The sequence below is a fragment of the Parasteatoda tepidariorum genome, chromosome 1, assembly GCF_043381705.1.
Source record: "Parasteatoda tepidariorum isolate YZ-2023 chromosome 1, CAS_Ptep_4.0, whole genome shotgun sequence".
NCBI classification, from domain to species: domain Eukaryota; kingdom Metazoa; phylum Arthropoda; class Arachnida; order Araneae; family Theridiidae; genus Parasteatoda; species Parasteatoda tepidariorum.
The window spans coordinates 62,801,434-62,822,244 of record NC_092204.1 but is presented as its reverse complement, the minus strand read 5'-3'; the positions used below and the strand labels follow the sequence as shown (position 1 = coordinate 62,822,244).

Sequence of the window (20,811 nt, the reverse complement as noted above, 5' to 3'; positions counted from 1 at the left end):
GACATTAAACAAATTTTATAACCAAGTGAAATTAAGATATCATTTTAACCTTCTCCAATAAAATATCAATGAAAACTAAATTTTTTATAATTAAAAAAAAATTATGTTACTATTAAAACTGAACCATGAAATAGTTCTGAAATCCTATAAATAATTGTGTGACATTGAGACTTGTTTCATCACTTTAAATTATATTATCGTTTACAAAAATTATTTCTGTTCCTTTTTTACGAAAGAATTGATAATTTATTTATTTAATCATTTGATTTTTGTTTAAATTATTAATCCGGATAAGAAATAATTCATCTCTTGCTTAGACAAGATCCCCCTCTTGATAATAAACCATTTTTTATTGCAATTATGAAAATTTAAAATTATTCAACTACATTGACGAAATTCTTCTATATTTTATTTACACAGATTTGGTTAAACAAATTAAGTTCCAGATTCTATTGAGATAAAATTTAAACCAAATCATTTTTTTTCTATTGCATTGAAACTTCACCTGCAAACTTGAATTTGCATTTAATTTCTGTTTACTTTAAAAATTAGATTAATGATTTTAACTAAGAGATTACTTAGCAACGACTTAATTTAATTCTTAACATTGCTTTAAAATTTTAAACAATTATTTCGCATTCATTATTTAAAATGCATACTAAAAAGTAAAACTACCTTTAATAATTATAAAAAGGTAACATTTTTATTATAAAGTGTTGCACAGAGAAATATCATACAATTATTTCATAATAAATTAGAGGCACGACAGCTTTATTTTTAAGACTTTAATTTTAAATAATAACCAAAATCAAAAATATAATAATTACAGAGAATAAAATTAAAAAAGAATGTTAAATAAATGACACCGGTTAATACTGTCTAGTCATAGAAAAATAACTTTTATTAATTTTATTAAACTGTGATAACTTTAATTAATTTTATGCTTATGACAGCCAAACATATCTGGATCTTATTTGTTTGTTACGGATTATGTTATGCTTTATTTATTTATTTATTTTTACCCAATAAGAATGCATGAAACGGTAAGACTACAGTTATTTTTTTGAGATTCTGACAAAGAGCAACCAGCAATTCTTGCAAATTGTTAATTTTAGTACCATAATAATAAATTATTATTGCAACTAAATTGTGATATAACATCAATTAAAGTCATAAAAAAAGTTATAAACATTAGTAATATTTTTTGTAATTAATATTTAATTTCCTACATAGTTCTTGATATTGTTGCTGGGTTTTTTTCAAAATCATAATGAAAATATTACAATTTTATTTTATTTATGTTGATAAAATGTCAAACCACGAAGTGAATTTTAACAGAAATGATAGTTTCAAAAATGTTAAAACCCATCCATCTTGAGATGTGGATCTTGACAGATTATGAGGAGTAATAATCAAAATAAAATTATTTATTCGAAAAAGTAATTTAAAGATTGTAGTGATGGTAATCAGAGTACCAATTAAAGTTGAGATGGATTATTCGGTGTGGTTGGAAGTTCGTATAGTATAGTGGACTAGTTGAAGATGTGATGATAACAGGATACTCTACTTTCTATTGAGAGATCATACCAGCGCTAAAGAGAATAGAAGGGCTGGTTCACTCCTTTGAAGAAACTCTCGCCGCGCCGAACCTCAGATTTTCTCCAGTGACGTCACTGTGGCGCGAAGCTTGCTCTTTAACTTCAAGAACGGAGCGTTCGGTCTAACTAGCTCTAACTAATATTGGAGCATTCCTTTTTGTGACATATTCCAAGACATTTGTGGTTTTATAAAATGAATTTCCTCAGTTTATTGCAGTGAATTTACAAAAATTTAAAACTGTTAATGAAATGCCAGTTTGCGCGGTTACAACTTGCAAAAATTCTGATAGAAACACAAAAGGAAAAAATATAATTTTCCGCGTGTTCCCTAAAGTAAATGAACAACTATGTAAAGAATGGATTCCGAAATGACACAGTTAATATAAAGNTCTTCTAAAGTAGTTGTGAAATTCCACCTTATTCCTCTTTTTTCATCTTTCAAGCTGTTTCGCATAATCCAGTCTATCACCAGTATAAATAAAAATCCCGATAAAACACATCCCTGTCTCACGCCAGTTTTTACTAAAAAGAATTCAGTTAATTCTCCATTTACTTCTATACATGCTTTGCTGTTATCATACATATCTTTGATTATGTTAATATATTTTTCTGGTATATTATAAAGTGATAAAATTTCCCATAATTTCTCTCTCTTAACTGAATCAAAGGCTTTACTGAAATCAATAAAGTTTAAATATAAAGAGGTGTTAAATTCTAAGCTTTGCTCAATGATATTTCTAAGTGTGAAGATTTGCTGCATTGTTCCACTTCCACTGCGGAAACCTGCCTGTTCTTCTCTTAAAATTCCATAAATTTCATGTTTTAGTCTATTCAAAACTATTCATCACTTAGAATTATATTACAAAAATTAATTTTGTTCCTTTTTTACGAAAGAATTGATAATTTATTTATTTAATCGTTTGATTTTTTTAAAATTATTAATGCGGATAAGAAATCATTCCTCTCTTGCTAAGACAATGTCCCCCTCTTGATAGTAAACCATTTTTTATTGCAATTATGAAAATTTAAAATTATTCAACTACATTGTTAAAATTCTTCTATATTTTATTTACACAGATTTGGTTAAACAAATTAAGTTCCAGATTCTATTGAGATAAAATTTAAACCAAATCATTTTTTTCCTATTGTATTGAAACTTTACCTACGAACTTGAATTGTGTTTACTTTAAAAATCAAATGAATGATTTTCCCTAAAGAGATTACTTAGCAACAATTTAAAAATTTAATTCTTAATATTGCTTTAGAATTGTAAACAATTATTTTGCATTCATTATTTAAAATGTATACTTATATAAACACTTTCTCATAAAACTTATTTTAAAAGTAAATACATTTCGCTAAAAAGTAAAACTACATTTAATAATTATAAAAAGGTAACAAGTTTATCATATAATGTTGCACTGAGATATTTCATACGATTATTTCATAATAAATTAGAGGAACGACATCTTTATTTTTAAGACTTTAATTTTAAATAATAACAAAAATCAAAAATATAATAATTGCAGAGAATAAAATTAAAAAAGAATGTTAAATAAATTCCACCGGTTAATACTGTCTAGTAATAGAAAAATAAATTTTATTAAACTGTGATAACTTGTAATAATTTTATACTAATGATAGCCAAACATATTTGTATTATTAGTTTGTTACGGATTATGTTATGCTTTATTTATTTAATTATTTATTTTTACCCAATAAGAATGCATGAAACGGTAAGACTTCAGTTATTTTTTTGAGATTCTGACAAAGAGCAACCAGTAATTCTTGCAAATTGTTAATTTTAGTACCATAATAATAACTTATTATTGCTACTAAATTGTGATATAGCATCAATTAATATCATAAAAAAGTTATAAACATTAGTAATATTTTTGTAATTAATATTTAATTTCCTACATGGTTGTTGATATTGTTGTTGGGCTTTTTTTTTCAAAATCATAATGAAAATATTGTAATTTTATTTTCTTTATGTTGATAAAATGGCAAACCACGAAGTGAATTTTAACAGAAATAATAGTTTCAAAAATGCTAATATGTTAAAACCCATCCATCTTGAGATGTAGATCTTGACAGATTATGAGGAGTAATAATCAAAATAAAATTATTATTTATTCGTAAAAGTAATTTAAAGATTGTAGTGATGGTAATCAGAGTACCAATTAAAGTTGAGATGGATTATTCTGTGTGGTTGGAAGTTCGTATGGTATAGTGGACTAGTTGAAGATTGTGATGACAACAGGATACTCTCTATTGAGAGATCATACAGCCAGAATATCATTTTCTGACTGTTAGAAATTGAGACTGGGGTGGCCCGAAAGAGCACTCCCTGTCTCCACAAATTTGAAATTAAGAGTCAATACAATTGTCCCTAACGGACACAGAAAGTATGGGTAAGAGATCCAAAATTGGCGAATTATCAAAATAATACATAGCCAAAACAAAGCCAACCAGCACATCAATATAGAGTTCAAAAATACCTTGGCGAACACGAGTCGCCAACAAATTTATGGAAATTATTACAACCATGCAACTGAAACATTTTTGCGGTTAGAAATTAGAATAAAAATAGATTTTTGTTTTCAATTAGGCGTGACAGTGAATTAATAAGTCTGCATTAGTAATGAAATAAAAAGTATCCGTTACATTGATCTATAAGAAAAGGATAAATATTTTATGTTCGTTTTAAAAGCATAAGTCTTTGATTTATTTTAAATATAATTCTATTAATAAAATTAAGCTTAAGTAGTAAAAGATATTTAAAAGGATAGGAAATGCCAATTGTGGTATCACAAAGATATATTCAAATTTTATCAATAGTCGACACGATATATTCAAATTGGATATAAAGTGGCCTAATCTTACAAATCATAATAGAATTTTAGAACCATATCAAGGTTCAATTTGAACAACATGTTTTAATTTGCCACATTCAGCTTTTATTAGTATTTTAGCAAAAAATTATAATATTTCATTTAGTTGAAATTCATGATTTAATTTGAACTGCAATTTACCATCTTTAGATTTAATTGGTATCATGAAACGGTAACGTATTTTTGTTTGTTTGAAATTAAAATAATATCAGAATGGTTGAAGAAAATTTTAGAGAAAATATCTAGATTCAATTTAAATGGTAAAGAAGACTTGTTTGACCAAAATTATATTTCTATAAATAATTTTTTACATAGAGATGCAAATCAAAAGCAAGAATTTATAAGACTAATGTCACATCTTTTTGCTGCCATAATTTATATTAATTTATAATTTAGTTATAAAAATAACTTGTTATAACTATTGTTGTTGTGGGGGGGGAGTTTGCTCGAAATTGCCAGAATGTTTTCCGTATTTCTGGCTCTTTGGGACCACCGAAAAGCTACGTAATTTTTTACTGAAACACTTCGTTAATGATTTAGATAAAATTAACAATAAATTGCGGTTATATAGTCAGTGATAAATATGGTAAAATTTGGTAATTTTATCATGATACCTTAGCATGGCATGATAGCCAGTTATTTGATTAAATTGATGATAAAATATTATTTATGATAAGCGATAAAATTTGATAAAAGAGGTAAAATTTTATGACTTTATCATGATACATTAGAGCATATCATAAAACGATTAATTCGGTTAAATTTATTTTTTTCAATTTCTTTTTTTTACCAAGCGTGTAGTAATAAAACTATAATTTTGGAAACCAGAATTTCCGGTTAACCGTTACCATATGAACGGAAAAATTACCAAATGAAATATCATATATTTTGGTTTTACTAACCAGTTGTGGATTTTTTTACCAGAAATGACATCACTATACAATGCGGTAATTTAACAAAAAAAATTTTCTCGGTGTATGATTATTACTTTGCTATAATCATTACTTTTTTAAAATAACGATACAAAGCTCAACTTTTTTTTACTAATATTTCTACTTTTGCTCTTTTTTTTCTATTGTATAGGCTAAAACATGTAAAATTAACAAAAAGTAAAATTAGTATTTTTTTACTCAAAATAATTCAAAGAACAAAAAAAAATTTAATGCGAACTATTAAGGCAGTTTTTTCAGACAAATATACGAAAAATCAATGATTCTGGAAACCCCAACGCTAGATCTAAGACGTAATATTAAAGTGAACGTTTTCCACTCAAAATCACAGATAGATCGAATAGATACGTTCTATTTATCTTTTATCTATAGTTCATTCAGTTTGATACGATCTGATCTGTTTTTCTTTTTACCATTTTGTTAACGTAATCTTGAAAGATCTATGAGATCATAGGTCAGATCACACACGAGGCTCATCATTCATTAAACTTAACTCGTGTGCAATTTAATAAGGAAAAAAACACTTTCAATTTTTCGTTTATGTCAAAACAAGTTTCGCTAATTTATATTTAAAGTGAATTAAATCAAAATATGGTGTTTAAATCTTATAAACGCATTTCTAATCTCTTGTATTATTAATCTGTAAAGATTTAAAATAAATAGTAGAAAGGTTGTTAATGAGAAGTGATCTTTGTGTAAATAAAAATCAAGCTAGATAAGAATTAAAAACGATAGTTACAGTTATTTACATGCACTTAATAAATATTTTTAGAATATCAGACAAAAATAAAGTAAAAAAACGTTTGCACTTTAAGCGTCGCAAATTAATATTCAAGCAAAGAAAAAATATTCTAACCAATCACGACTGAGAAAGACGAAGGAAAAAAAAACCCAGAACCTATGATTGCCTCACGAAATAAAAAGGACTCAAATGGTTACGATTCGAAGCACTTCCAAGCTTCATTGGGATGTCAAACTGGTTTTGGTGACTACCAAATCAGCTTTCTTCACTAGTGATTCGAAATATTTCAATTTTGGTCGTTCCTAGAGTAAATATTAGTTTTTGACCCCTACTGTCGATACTTTTTTGATTTAATTTTTGACAAACATTCCAAAAATATGTAGAAAGGGGTGCTCATTACAAAAATCCTATAAAAATATTATATTAGTTCTTGAACTTAGAGGAAGGACAGAGAAAGACACATCTCCAAAAACTACGTGTAAAAACAAAAAAGCGAATTTTAACCATAACTTTAAAGTTTAAAAAAAAAAATCCTTAATGTTTAACATTAATATACGTTTATTCCGATTTCCTTAAGATTTAAAATATTCACTCTATAGCTATAAAGGGTAATACATTTAAAACTGTTAAGTTAAAAATCTGCTATCAAAATAACAAACCATTCTTTGGGATAGCTAGTTAATTAAGTAATTTTTCATTTAATTAATCACGAAACATTTCTATGACTTTTGAGGCAACCCGCAGTAAATAAGTTGACTACTACATTGATATATTGATTGCTGTAGGAAACTGATCCCCAAAATCGGATTTAAACCAGAATTTTCAAAAACGTATGATCTTGTTCTAATTTGAATAAATATGATCCGCTATTAAACCAAAAATAACAAACTCAGTGATTCGAAATCACCATCCTCAATATATATTTTCAAAATTCTTGTCAAATGTGAAGACAAAAAGCGTATGCATTAGAGTTCGAAAAATAACATAAGATAAAAAAAAATGCTTTTGAAATCTAATAATCAATATTGTAGCGTAGCCACCGTGAATAGTGGTTGAAATAACAGACTACGCACAAGACTTCACAAATTTATAAACTAACATAGTACCTATATTTTAAATCTTAAAAGAAACAATAGGAAAGTGAAGGTATTAACATCAAGTTACATATTACATAAGCATCTTATGTGTTTAATCTTCTTTGTACTACTTATTACCGTTGTAAAAGAAGAGATTAAATAAAAACATTGCATACAAAGTTCTTACATTGAAGCAATATAAGTTGAAACAAATGGTTCCTTGGGGTATTCATCCACTTCTCCTACGAGGTTAATATCTTCCTTACCTGTACTATGCATGATTCTCTATCGCCTTACGAGATCATCGCCAACAAAACCAATTATTTTTATTTTTGAAATGCCGGATGCTATTACTTTTTAAATTTAGTACTTTTACTTGTACCTTCGTTACTTTTTTAGGGAAAAAGTACAAGTATTTGTAACGGAAATGTCGAATGAAATCGTTACTTTTTCTAAAACTCGGTAAGCTTTCTAAAAAAAAATCCAACCGATATCCNGTCTTCTCGATGAATGAAGAAAATAAAGTAAATATTTAACTGTTGTGAAAAGAATCTTATTTAGTTGTATAAAGTACTTCAGTCAAAATTTGGGAGCCATGGTAAGAGAATTATATATATTAGATCAGAAACACATCATTAAGAGGCAGAATGCTTTGGTGTTTTCAAAACAAAGCAAACGTTGCCACCGGCGGAAAAGAAATACAGCCAAAATTTGGGAGCCACGTAAGAGAATTATGTATAAATAGATGTTGGATAAAGCTTTAAATTTATCTTTGAAATAAAAACATTAAGGAGGAATACATTGAAATAGCGTGAAAAATTTGACACATGTATGCCACTTTAACAGATATACTGTAGTTGTAGTTATATTTCTATAAGAAAGAACCGTCCTCAAGGCAGAAACAAAGAATGACGAGGGAAACACAGAAATACAGAAAAAATTATATTCAAGTTGTAGGGCAAGGGTGTCAAACTCGCATGCGGCCCGAGATGAACATTTTTGTGGCCCAGTCAATATATCCGAAGCAAATTAAAAATAAAATAGAAATGTGAATTAGAAACGAAACCAGCATATAAAATTATAATATATTTTATGTATAAACTGTACGGATCAATTTAAATTGTACACGCGAAAATGTAAAATTCTAATTGGCTGAAATGGAGTCCGTTTCACACTAAGCTATCAATTCGATAGTACATAATCAGGTTTATTCTACTACAGCGAGGTAAGTTGGGTATCTTGCTCCAAGGTTCTCAAACAATTCTGGAATTTGAAAGAAAAAATATGTAAGTTTTTACAAACTGTAAATCAAGATACAAGCTTGTTCTTCTATCAAATATGGTTGCAAGATTTATCTTTCATGGTTGATATAACCAAACACTTATCCGATTTAAATTTATTGTTACAAGGCGAGGATTAGATCATTACGAACATGTTTGACATAAGTAAAGCATTCAAATGTAAACGATTTCTTTGGGAAAGGCAACTGAAAAATGAAGATTTAACGCACCTCCCAAAGTGCAACAAGAACAAATCTAGTTCAAAAGATACTGCATCGTATCAAAAATACGCAGGAAAAAAAATTCCAATTCTTAGAACAGAATTTGAAACAAAGTTTAAAGATTTTAATTCTTTGGAAGACAAATTTTGCTTGTTTTCTTCGATTTTCTCAATAAATTTAGACTCAGTACCCAGTTATATGCAAATGATGGTGATTGAGATTCAGTGCGACTCAAATTTGAAGGCAAAATTCATTGAAGTGGGTGTGCCTGAATTTCACAAATATTAACCGGCAAGGTTTGAAAATGCTCGAAAATTCGCATATGAAATTATTTCCATGTTTGGAAGTACTGTCAGTGAGAGCAATTATTTTCTGTTATGAATGGAAATAAATCTTCTGTCCGAAACCATATTAATAACGCTCATGTTGGCTCTATTTTGAAAGTAATCTCGGCCAATAACATTTCTCCCGAAATAGAAAAGATAGTAGCAGAGAAGAGATGTCAAGTATCAGGACGTAATTTAACTTTATATATGTTTATTACAATTCAAAATAAAAATATTTGTTTCTATGAACATTGATTTTTTTTGCGGCCCCCCTAAAGTTAAGTATTGTTTATTTGGCCCAAGTTAGCTTTTGAGTTAGACACCCCTTTTGTAAGGGTTCACCAATGGGAAGGCGGACAAGCTTGGATAAAGCTATCAAGCAAAAAAAAAAGGAAAGTAAGAAATGCTCAGAATCCCATATGTTGCAAGATCTAGAAATTAATAGAAACTAGATTTCCCAACATTTGGAAAAAGTCATCAACTAAATCAGTAAAAATTTTTAAAATATGAAAAACTCGCCTGAAATCTGGCTCAGTAGAGAAGGAGCAGTGTTGAGTGAATTTAGCAGAAGAAAATTCAAGTCTATAATAACTAAAAGTATGTTGCTCCTAAGTAGTGAACATGGTTAATGTTATCCTAGACAATACTAATGCCGTTAAATTTTGTTCCAGAGCTATGAACAACTTTAAACGATCCTCCCAGTACCGTCTTTACGCATGGGCACCACCGGGCAGTGTCCGAGGGCCCCAGGCACTCAGGGGGCCCTTGAGAATATTAATAATTACATAATAATTTACATCCTTAATTTAAATACATAATAAAATTCTCAAACTACCACATATACCAAATTAACAATTAATTTTATTAAGACTATTACTGAAGCGCCTCGGTAAAAATTGCCGAGCTTGTTGGTGTTCCCATAGAGTCAGAAACATAGTAACTTTTACCATATTGTGGTAATTTTGACCATACTTCTTTCTTAGTGTGATGAGAAATTTGGAAACTACGCCAGCTTCATATATGCTTGAACATGTGCACATTTCAGAGGCAACAAGCAGTGACTTTCAAAAGAAATTCATGACCTTTCTTAAAGGCACTAATGAAAATAGTTTTTTAAAGTTTGAACTTCGTTATAACGATTTCGGCAATACGAAAGGAAGTTTTGATTTAAATTCAAAATATGTATTGGTTTCTTTTATTTGTATCAATCTACTTTTTTAATTTAGTTTTTTTGGTGTGGCATAAATTGACAAGAACTTATTAAATTAACAAGCATTAATTTAGGTCAAAATAAATTAAAAATATTATATTTAGTATTTTAATAATTTATGGTTATGAAATACAGTATGGAACGCCAGAGTTTTTGTTCAGCGATAACGGTGAAATCTTCCAAACACTGCCCATTTTCAAACAATATATACATTTTTCTAATTTGCACTTATTTGCAGTATTTAGATCTAAGCCAAACATTTATTCGTCATCGAGTTTTCTTTAATTTACGAAATCAATTATTGATATATTTTTGAATATGAATGGACAAAAAATTTCAAACTACTATTTTTACATATATTTTAGTACAAATATAATTCTGATAATCTAACAGATTATTTTTACTATTAGACTATTTTTTTGTAATTAAAAAATACCAAAATATACTTTTACTTGTAATTAAAAGTGAGTCTGGAAAAAAATTGAAAAAAAGGACACGTATGTCCCATCTGCGTCAAAGGGTTGCAATGATAATATTTCCGAATTCCTATAATTCTATTGATTTGTGAATGAGAAAAGAATGTTATTCATTAATTTAAGAAATATTGATGAAACTGAGATTGAACAGTTTTCTATTTCAATTAGTATTTCATACACGCTTAAAAAAGCTTAACGCATTTAATGTCCATCGTTATATCTCGTCAGATAATGATGAATTGAAAAAAATGAAGAATAAAGCATTTATTACTTCCGCATATTTCTAATCGTTAAATATCACATAATCAATCTAGAAAGAAAAATAGTGAGGAATCACTAGTACAGACGTTTATTTTGTCTCCTCATCAGCGTCAGCAACATTCTTCGGAGTCGATGATATTTTCTAGAATAAAAGTTAAAAATTTTATGCAAATTATTCTGTGAGTAGTCTTCGTTTTATTCTTGTGATTCAATTAAAAATAGGTGTAATAATTATACAGTTCTTTTACAACTAATCAACACTGATAAATAAATTAATTGAAAACATGAGAAAAAATAGAAAACTTTATTTTCAGTTCCTTTTCAAGAGGTTTACTTGATTTAGGTAAACACCGGTTCCACGACCCCGAAGATTCCCAGTGATTTCCACATTTTCTTCGGTTTTTATCTTCAGAATCGTTTGATTGATTTCGTTTGATTTGATTTCTGTAAAATCGTTTGATTTCGTTTCATAGAGTAAGCGACGTCATTTAAATTGAACAGTTTAGCCGATTTTCGGTTGGTGTGTCATTAAACTCAACATTCAATCCAAGTTATTTACAGTGCACTCTAATTTCAACTCTGTTTTATTTCTGTGAACTTATTTGATGATAAGTTTAATGTTATAATTTTATTTTTGTAAATTTTTTTTATAAATTAATTCAGAAAAAAAAAAGAATTTTTTTAATTAACTTCGGAAAAACTGCTGGTAATATATTCTTAAATTAAGCATTAATAATGTCACTTTCAGTCTTTTCAGCTGCCGCAACTAAATAAGATTATATATATATGAATGTAATAGTTGGGCGAATTGCATCATCTACTTCCTCATTGAAAGGTGCCAGACTGTCCAGAAGGGAAAGTACCGGATAGATGGAAACACAAAGTCTAGACGGGAAAAGTCCCGAATTGATAATAACTCTCTTTTTCCAATTCCATAGAACAATCTAATTTAGCATTCATACTTCGTCTCTTCGCAACGCTGCGTGTAGGCAGCTCTCACCGGTCATTATATCGCTGTTAAACTTATTTCCTTTTTTTTTATTAAATGTCCTTTAAACAATTGTCCTTTTTCCTCCTTTATTCCACAAATCCTTNTCACTTGGCAAAATAATCTAAAAAATACATATAATTCACAAGAATATAATTGATCATAACGTATATATTTAAAACATATATCTCATCAAGCTTTGTAATTATAGAAGAATTAGGTGGCTGCCAGGAGATTAAAGCTTAGTGTCATGTATGAGGTACTCTGCTAGAATTGTAATATTAAATTTTATTTTTAAAAAATGTTAAAAATTAAATTTATTGTTTTTTGCTGTTCTAAGAATTAGCACAGATGCATTAGCATTTGAAGGCATATAGCAACACAATTAATAAGGATAAAATAATTTTGATTATTTTTTTGTTCTATTTTATCCTCGTTACTGTATTTACGTTATTAGATTAAGAAAAACCTGATTAATTAGTTCATCCCACCAAAAATCAAAATAATTAGAAACTGTAAATTCGTTCTTTTGCAATAATACTATTGCTCGAGTCTAATTCATAATGGTCAAAGTTTCCCACAATAAAGCGATTTATATGGTACTTATCTCATTCGACGGTTCATAAAAAGCACCTTTTTTCACAGTATCTATATTATTAAATGTTATTTTTTTTAAATAGCCAAATTAAAACTCTTAGGAAAATTTTTAAAACAGTTCCTAGACAATTTATTTTCTTTTAAAAATATTTAAAGGAAGCGATAAAGAGAAATTAACTTTTAATCCTAAAATATTTTTTCAGAGATTAAGCACTAAGAGTTTCACTAATAGATTAATAGTTGCTTTAATTTGGTTTTATTTATTCTAGACATTTACAACGAAAATAGAAAAAAAGTAGTTTTAAAATCAACGGGCTAGCCAAAAAAAAGAGAGAGGGGGGAATACAGATTTATTTTTCGTTGAAATATCTAAGGGAAAGTGCATGGCATAAAAAAATCTATTTCGTTCAATGTATGATAAAATTGCTGGAGGCTAGACATTTCTAATCGGTATGCATCAAAAGTTTTAAATTTTATCTCATGTATGGGCTACGAAAGATGGATGTTGACTTCCATTATTTTTTTTACACTAGATGTAAAAAGTTTTCCTGAATTTTGAGCATGTTGAGCAACGTTGGTATTTTAGAATTTTTATTTTTATTTTTAGGATTATATATTTTTTTGACTGGGAAAAAAATTATAAAAATCTACTTCTATCTTTTGAACAATATATCTGAATAATATATTATACTTTCAATTAAAGGAAAAAGTTTCTTTGCTTTTTCCATGCTTGAATGCGTTAGCAAATACAGGGAGTTTCGTAATGAAGACCCTCAAGATATGCTTTTAGAGTTCTTGTTTAAAATTAAAAAAGAAAATCTAAAATTAATAACCATGCAGAGGAGGAAGCAAAAACTTTATCAAAATTTGTTGAATCACTGGTAAGAATAATAGATATGAATTACAACTAAATCGATGGTAAGATTAAATTTGAAGTTATTCTCATGTGCTTGTGCTTCCATTTCCTCGCTCTTTCGCAAGGAATTAAAACAGATTTCGACGTTTTCAGTTTCTTAAATTAACAAAAGCTGCCTCATGGGTTGTACACGTTTAAACTTGATTTTTACAAGGACTTTAAAAACAAATATTAATTGTTTTCAACCTCCTTTATAAAAATGTCAATAACGCTACCAAGTTACATTGGAAGTGTTTTTAAAAAGTTTCAAATTGTTTTGATAAATTAGTGGCACTAGATGGCGCTGTTTCTAAAAAAATTATAGGAACTGCTATTTAATTAACATATGTTTTTTTTAACATATATTTGTTTTTTTTAAACTTTTATTAAATATATTTATTAAGCTACTCTTTTCATGGTAATTTTCTTCTGGATTATTAGTTAATGTGTCTAACTGATATTACTGTTATTACGGATAATTAAAAAATTTCAATCCCCCTTTTTGCATTGCTATACGAAGTACTACCCAAATTATATATTGCAAAATTTTCTCTTGACAATTTTGTAGTGACAATTTTTAAATTCTATTATACTTCCTATAATCGCTAAAGATTTTGGTATACATAACAGAATGATTCACGGGCAAAATATTTTCACGGACAGAATATTTTGACTGCAATTAATGGAGCATAGTTTGAAGATATATATATATATATATATATATATATATATATAAGGCAAAAATTATTACTACTTTTTGATGTTCTCTTTCATGAAAAAAGGATTTCAAGAATTTTCTTATGGATATCTTTCATTTATAAGCCACTTCCTAAGGCCGAGCATTAACCCAAGCAGAATTTTAATTAAACATATTTTTTACACTTTTTTTTTTGTTGTTTTGTAATAATTTAGGTCAAAATAAGAGAAAGATATTATATTTAGCATTTTAATAATTTATGGTTAGGAAATACAACATGAAACACCAGTATCCCTGTCTGCGTTAAAGGTAAAATCTTTCACAACACGGCTCTCTTCCAAACAATGATATTTTTTAAATTTGCAGTTCTTGGGAGAAACAATAATTCATCGTTGAAATTACTTTAATTTACAAAATCAATCATTAAAAAATTTTTGATTAAAAAAATTTGACTTTTTTTTTTAGATCTTATATTTCAGCTGAAATAAAATTCCGATAATCTGACAGATTATTTTAGTAACTATTGGACTGATTTTTTGAAAATTAAAAAATACCAAAATATATTTTTACTTGTAATTAGGGCGTCAGAAAACGAAATATAAAAGGGACACCAGTGTCTCATTTGCGCCAAAGAGTTAATGGATTATTAGTACTTTAAAACGGCTTTAAATAATTTAAATCATATTGAACATGTATAACTGTTTAAATGTAAGCAATCTTATTATAAATGTGTAATCACTTAACATTTAACACTGAGAAAAAAGTTCTAATCGCTTCTTTTCTTTCTGCAGTATATAAAGACTTAGATAGTTTGCAACCTTGAACTTAGTGACGATTATTACTAGCTTTGGTTGGGAAGTAAACATAAGAAATACTGATAAACACATGGAATGAATCCTGATCAAACAAGAGCTGCTTAAAGGTGAATGATTTGTTTGAAATTACGATAGGGTATTGCTATGGCAATAGAAGTACACGTTAAATCTTATCAATTTGAGAAAAATGTTTCGTCTAGTTCTAATCATGCTTGACTAACCCTGGTAAAAAAAGAATGATAGCTAGTTGCGCATAAAAGTAACAAGCTACCACGAAATTCAATGAATATATCAGACAGCTGTAGAAAAATATAAATTAATATTATTAAAATCATAATTTTATGTTATGTTAAATATTAATTTCATATACGAAGATCGGTAAAAAAAAAAAATTTCGAAAGGGAAAATAAAAGGTATAAACATCAAATAGAATTTTTTAATTTTTTGTTCATAAAGTATATGTGTTTATAATTTCAAACTAGTTCATCGTTATATAGCTTCTTGTGTTTACTTAAAGAAGATAAGGCACATTAAAATTACTTAAACCAAATTAAAATTTTTATTATTCAATTTATAAGTACGATTTTTCTCCTTTTTCGAATTAAAAAAAATACAATTCCCTTGTCAAATAAACCGAATAATAACGCTCTTTATTTATTCACTGGCAAAAAATAAATAAAAAAGCAAAATAGTTCTTTTCGCTGAAGCAAAATAATTCCTCTCTAATGAAAGAAATTAGTATGCTTATAGATTGGAAGAAAAGAAGTTTAATTCCTTTTCAACAGTTGTGACATTTACTCAACTGTCAAGTAACAGAATCCGAAAAGTGACAAAAATTCTGTATGATTTAAAAGTAAACCAGTTACAAATTTAATTTTTATGATTTATTATAATCAGAACATTCCCCCTAAAAAAATCACATACTGCATGTATCATGTATCTAGAAAATTTTAATCTAACGACGAAATGTCTGGAAAATATTGAAATTTACAATACATCATACATTGTAAAAAAAAATGCCGGACCAAATTACGGTAAAAAAGACCGGCACTCAGGATGCCGGTACTTTTTACCGTAAAATCCATTTTTACCAGAACATGTTATGGTACTTGAAATCTCATATTTTGTAATTTTTGCAGTAATAATTACTATAAAATCATAGAAATCACTCTCAATAAATATTACTGTGAAAATTACGGTATAATATTTTACGAGAAAAATGGATTTTCCGGATGATGTACCCAAAGTGCAGGTACTTTATACAGTAACTTGATCCGGATTTTTTTACAGTGTACTAAATGCTTCGTAATATTCTTGAACAATCTTGCATAATCCCGTTTACTTAGTAATTTGTAAAAAAAAAAAAAAAATAAATAAAGTTTATTGAATGATTTCACTACTTATACTTGCAAACAACATGATTGTGGTCGTTATTCTCTAGTTCCATTTAACGTAATCAGAACTTTTACACTTCGGAACTGTATACGAAGTTCTAATAATTTAGCCATTTGTGTACTTTCCACACATGTTTTGTAATTAAATTACTATTTCACGTTCAATTTCACAAATATTCATATTTCTTCACTTTTCAAAGCTCTGAAGAAAAGTTTTTTAAATTCAACTACATCATTAACAATTATGATTTCAAATCATTCCATAAAGCAGGAATGAAGCTTTTGGATGGTCAGTAGAATCAATAGCTGGTGGAAGGCCGCATTTTTTTTAAAAGGTCTTTGAAAACGTTTGTATATTGCGTACAATTGTTTACTTTGTATTTCAGAAAAGGTATACATCGAACCATAAAAATCAATAGAAATTTAAAATTAATTAAACACAATAGCTGTATTTTTATTCAATTTGCTTTTAGTGCTAACTTTAAAAAGTTTCATTTCTCTGAAACAATTGAAAAAGTATTACAGTACAAAAAGAACAAGGTTTAAAAGAGTTTTGAGATTTATTGCTGATTGCTCCGATTTGAATGCAAAGATAGAGATAACTAAAACATTACTGTTTAAAGAACTGCAGCAACAAAAAAATTTATTGAAAAAGAAATTAGCAAACATAGAAGGGCACAAAAATTTGATTATTCCCCATTTTACATTAGAAAAGATTGCATTTAGAAAATAGAGAAAAATAATAACGATGATAATTTGTTTCTTTTATATTAAAGACAATGGTGTTAAACATTTCACTTCACCAAGCAAAGAAAAACAAGCCCAGACTCCATCCCAGCAATGAAATTTTCAGAGATAAGTTTCGTCATGACGACGTATTGCTCAAAATAATTGTTGATAATATTAGGTTTATGACGTCATTCTAACGCAATTTATCACTAAAAATTAGTAACATCTAACCTGAGAAAAGGTTTATTAGGCTAACTAGTTTCTTCAGTGAGTACGTAAAAAACATTGTTGAATACATCACACTCTTAATACTGTAGAAAAATGCTTTCGACAATCACTATACTTATTTTTAATTTTATGGAATTCACAAATTTTTATTACTTTTCAATTTCTAACTGTTGCTGTTTAAAATTGCATGCCTTATACAATTCAAAACTCACGATTTTTTTTTTTTTTTTTTTTTTTTTAAATATTTTATGAACTTGTCATGTTTTTTTATTTCGATTTTCCCTGCTTTGATTTGAAACTTTTCAACGATAAAAAGCTACTCTCCATAGTGCTCTTGAACATTTTTTTTATATATAACGGATTCTTTCGGGCTTGCCAACTTCCAAGATTACATTAGCATCCAACCATTAAAGGTTGCTTTCGTAAGAAGTGCTGATAGAGTTACACAATAAATTTTTCGTGTAACGTAACAATATTTTTTTTTTTCTGGAACTAATTGTTTAACTAATTCTATCATATTTAATAAACTTCAGACTTTTTGATTGCCATCTTTTTAAACAGAAAAAGTAGTTCTCAAGATAGAATTCTCTTATGCAACATTCACTTTCTTCGCTCAATCTTTTTTTTAAAAAAATCTTGCTTTAAAAATTTTAAAAACCTCAACCTCAAAATGACTTAGTGACACATACCAACGACTTGATCAAAGGGGTCACGTTTTAACATCCTAAACGTAAAAATTGTTCTTTTTTATTGCTTTGCGAAGTATTTTTATTGGAAATCTGTTTATTGAGCATATAGTAGACAAAATTTAAAAAAGCACCACCAAACTAAGAAGCTTTGGAACTACTGCATATCCGATTTGCAATCATCGTAAAATGGCTTCTATTTTATAAATGTATTATGTAAAACTAGAAAATTTGATGAAAGAGTCTGTTTGACCTAGAATATCATCTTTTAAGTAGTGTCTTGTTGTCAATGCATATCAAGGTCTGAAAGTTTGACCTTAAAATTGTTGATATTAACATTTCTTTCGTATAACTGGAAGATTGTTTTATCAAGAAAACATCATTACTGTATTGATATTCTTTATGATTCAGATGAAGGAAATTATTAGATTTTTGCAAAGCAGATATTAAATCATTCAAAATATGTAAACATCTGAAAAGCACGCAGGCATTTTCCCAATTGTAATAACAGGCATATTATCTCTGAAAATTTCTTCAAAATTAAACAAATTTTAAATTAAATCTATGAATTTAAATTAGATTAAATTAATCAATAGAGCACATTCATCCGTGGGTTGAAATTTAAAAATACAGGAAGTTCACAATCACCGCCCTTGATATGTCAAAACGTCCTTAATAAGCACAAATAGGTTCATAAATTATAGTGATATCGATATTTGATGAATCATTTATGATAAAGGCATAATTATTAACATCAAAATCAATTTCATTTATGGTTCCTAGCAATCAAATTTCAAATCCTTTCTTTTCACTTTGATAATCAAACTGGTTTGAACTACGCCTTCCTCTATAGTGATTCATCATATTTCGCTTGAGGTTTTGTTTTCTCTAACTAATTGTGACCCTCGTGTGTCAACCTTTTGAGCTTCACTATAGACAAGGTTTCTAAAAATACAAAATTAAAACTGTAATTACGAAACGTAAAAAAAAAACGTGAAGAACAATAAATAACGTTAAGAGCAACAAATAACGTAACAAATCCAAGCTATAAGATCAGCAGTTTACCTGATTACAGTTATCTCTTTTACATGGGTCCAAAATTTACAAAAAAATTATATTTACTTAGCGAAAGTATGATTTTGTGTCTGATTACACAAATTTTGTATGAGAAACTAGAATTGTTAGATTTAATTTTTAGTTCGGGTAATACAATCATTAAATCAAAAGCGTTAGTTTTTCCCTTCTCTATACCATTCCCCGGAATGATCTAAAAAAGATTTTATAAACCATCGAACTGAATTTATAATTTAATAACACAAGAGTCGAATGCTACCCTGCTGTATCAAGCTCAATGCAAAGGAAAAGACACCTACAATATTATGAACTTCGGCTAAGAATTTATAAATTCAACGTGACCTTTTTTGTAAGTTGACCTACAGTCTAAGCTGAACTCTATTATCAAGAGCGGTATTGATTCCATATAATAAAAGAGAGCCTAACTTTCGTAGCTTGACCACTTGGTAATCTTCTATGCTGACCGGTGTTTATCAAATTTGCCTAATAGCGCTATTGAATGCTATTTCAAATCCTTCATAAGCTGATCAGGGGAAAAAAAGGTTTCTGTTCTTACAATTTTTATTCCATTAAATTATGGATTAGAATTTCCCTGAATTGATGAAATAATATTGAAAGCTAATCTAAAGTAAAAAAATAACCTTAACCCCCTTAGGGAAATGAACATACACATTGCTCATGTTTTCTGTAACTTGTTATCTTTTCCTAAAGTCGTCTGCTGCAATGATATCTTTAAAAAAAAATTCATTTCTTAATGTCTCGTTTAAACTGAATGCTGTTATCATATCATTCCCATTTATTACGTTTTCGTTTCTATCTGAGGTCAAAATTCAGAATAATAATGTACAACATTCTAGAATGGATTATTTCAGGACAGGTATTTCTCAATTTGTGCTGAATTCAGAATAATGATATACAACATTCTAGAATAGATTATTTCATGACATGTATTTCTCATTTCGTGCTGTAACACATCAAGACATACATCTAAGATAAAACATAGAAGGGGAAAAAAAGATAAAAACTTTACATGTATATTTTTAAACTTTGTGAAATTCTGTATAAAAAAAGTATTAATGGGACAAAAATATTTGAAAAATATTCAATAAAATATTAATACGTGAGCCACCAATTACATTTACAAATCATTTTTGTTATTATTTTTTTCATTTATTCATTATTTATTCTCAAAATAACGGAAACAGGACAAATTTTGCTTTATACAGCAATCTCAGCTTTTTAAAGAACGAAGTTAGAAATTATGAAATAACAGTTGCATTAAGTAACTGTCATTCCAGTAACTCATATTAAGCTGTCATTTAGTAACTTATTACAACTACATAATTATAATATTTTTATCTTACACAGCGAGATTTTAAGATTTATTTATGTACTTAATTAATCGAGAAATGTTAAGTATGTTTCGTGTATAATTTGTTTGCGCTTCGATGGCTCAGTTGGAAAAGGCGTCGCTCACCCCACTGGTAAAGAGCTAGGTGTCGTGAGCATATCGTTGCAGACACTCAAAACAGCCAACGTGTATATGCAGCAACGGTCACGCTAAATCTGTCATGGCTGAAAGTCCTTTTGTTGTATACGCTAAACGAAATTTGGAGAGATGGGTACCAGCTCAGACGCTGTCCACGTTCTCTGTGGTGGGAACAAAATTAGGAG

The 20,811-nt window shown here is 28.1% G+C and overlaps 1 protein-coding gene across 1 annotated transcript in view; it reads left to right on the top strand.

The window, feature by feature from the left end:
• LOC107455746 (zonadhesin) overlaps positions 1–20,811 on the top strand; it is a 346,128-nt gene that overhangs the window by 126,428 nt on the left and 198,889 nt on the right. The window lies entirely within an intron of this gene.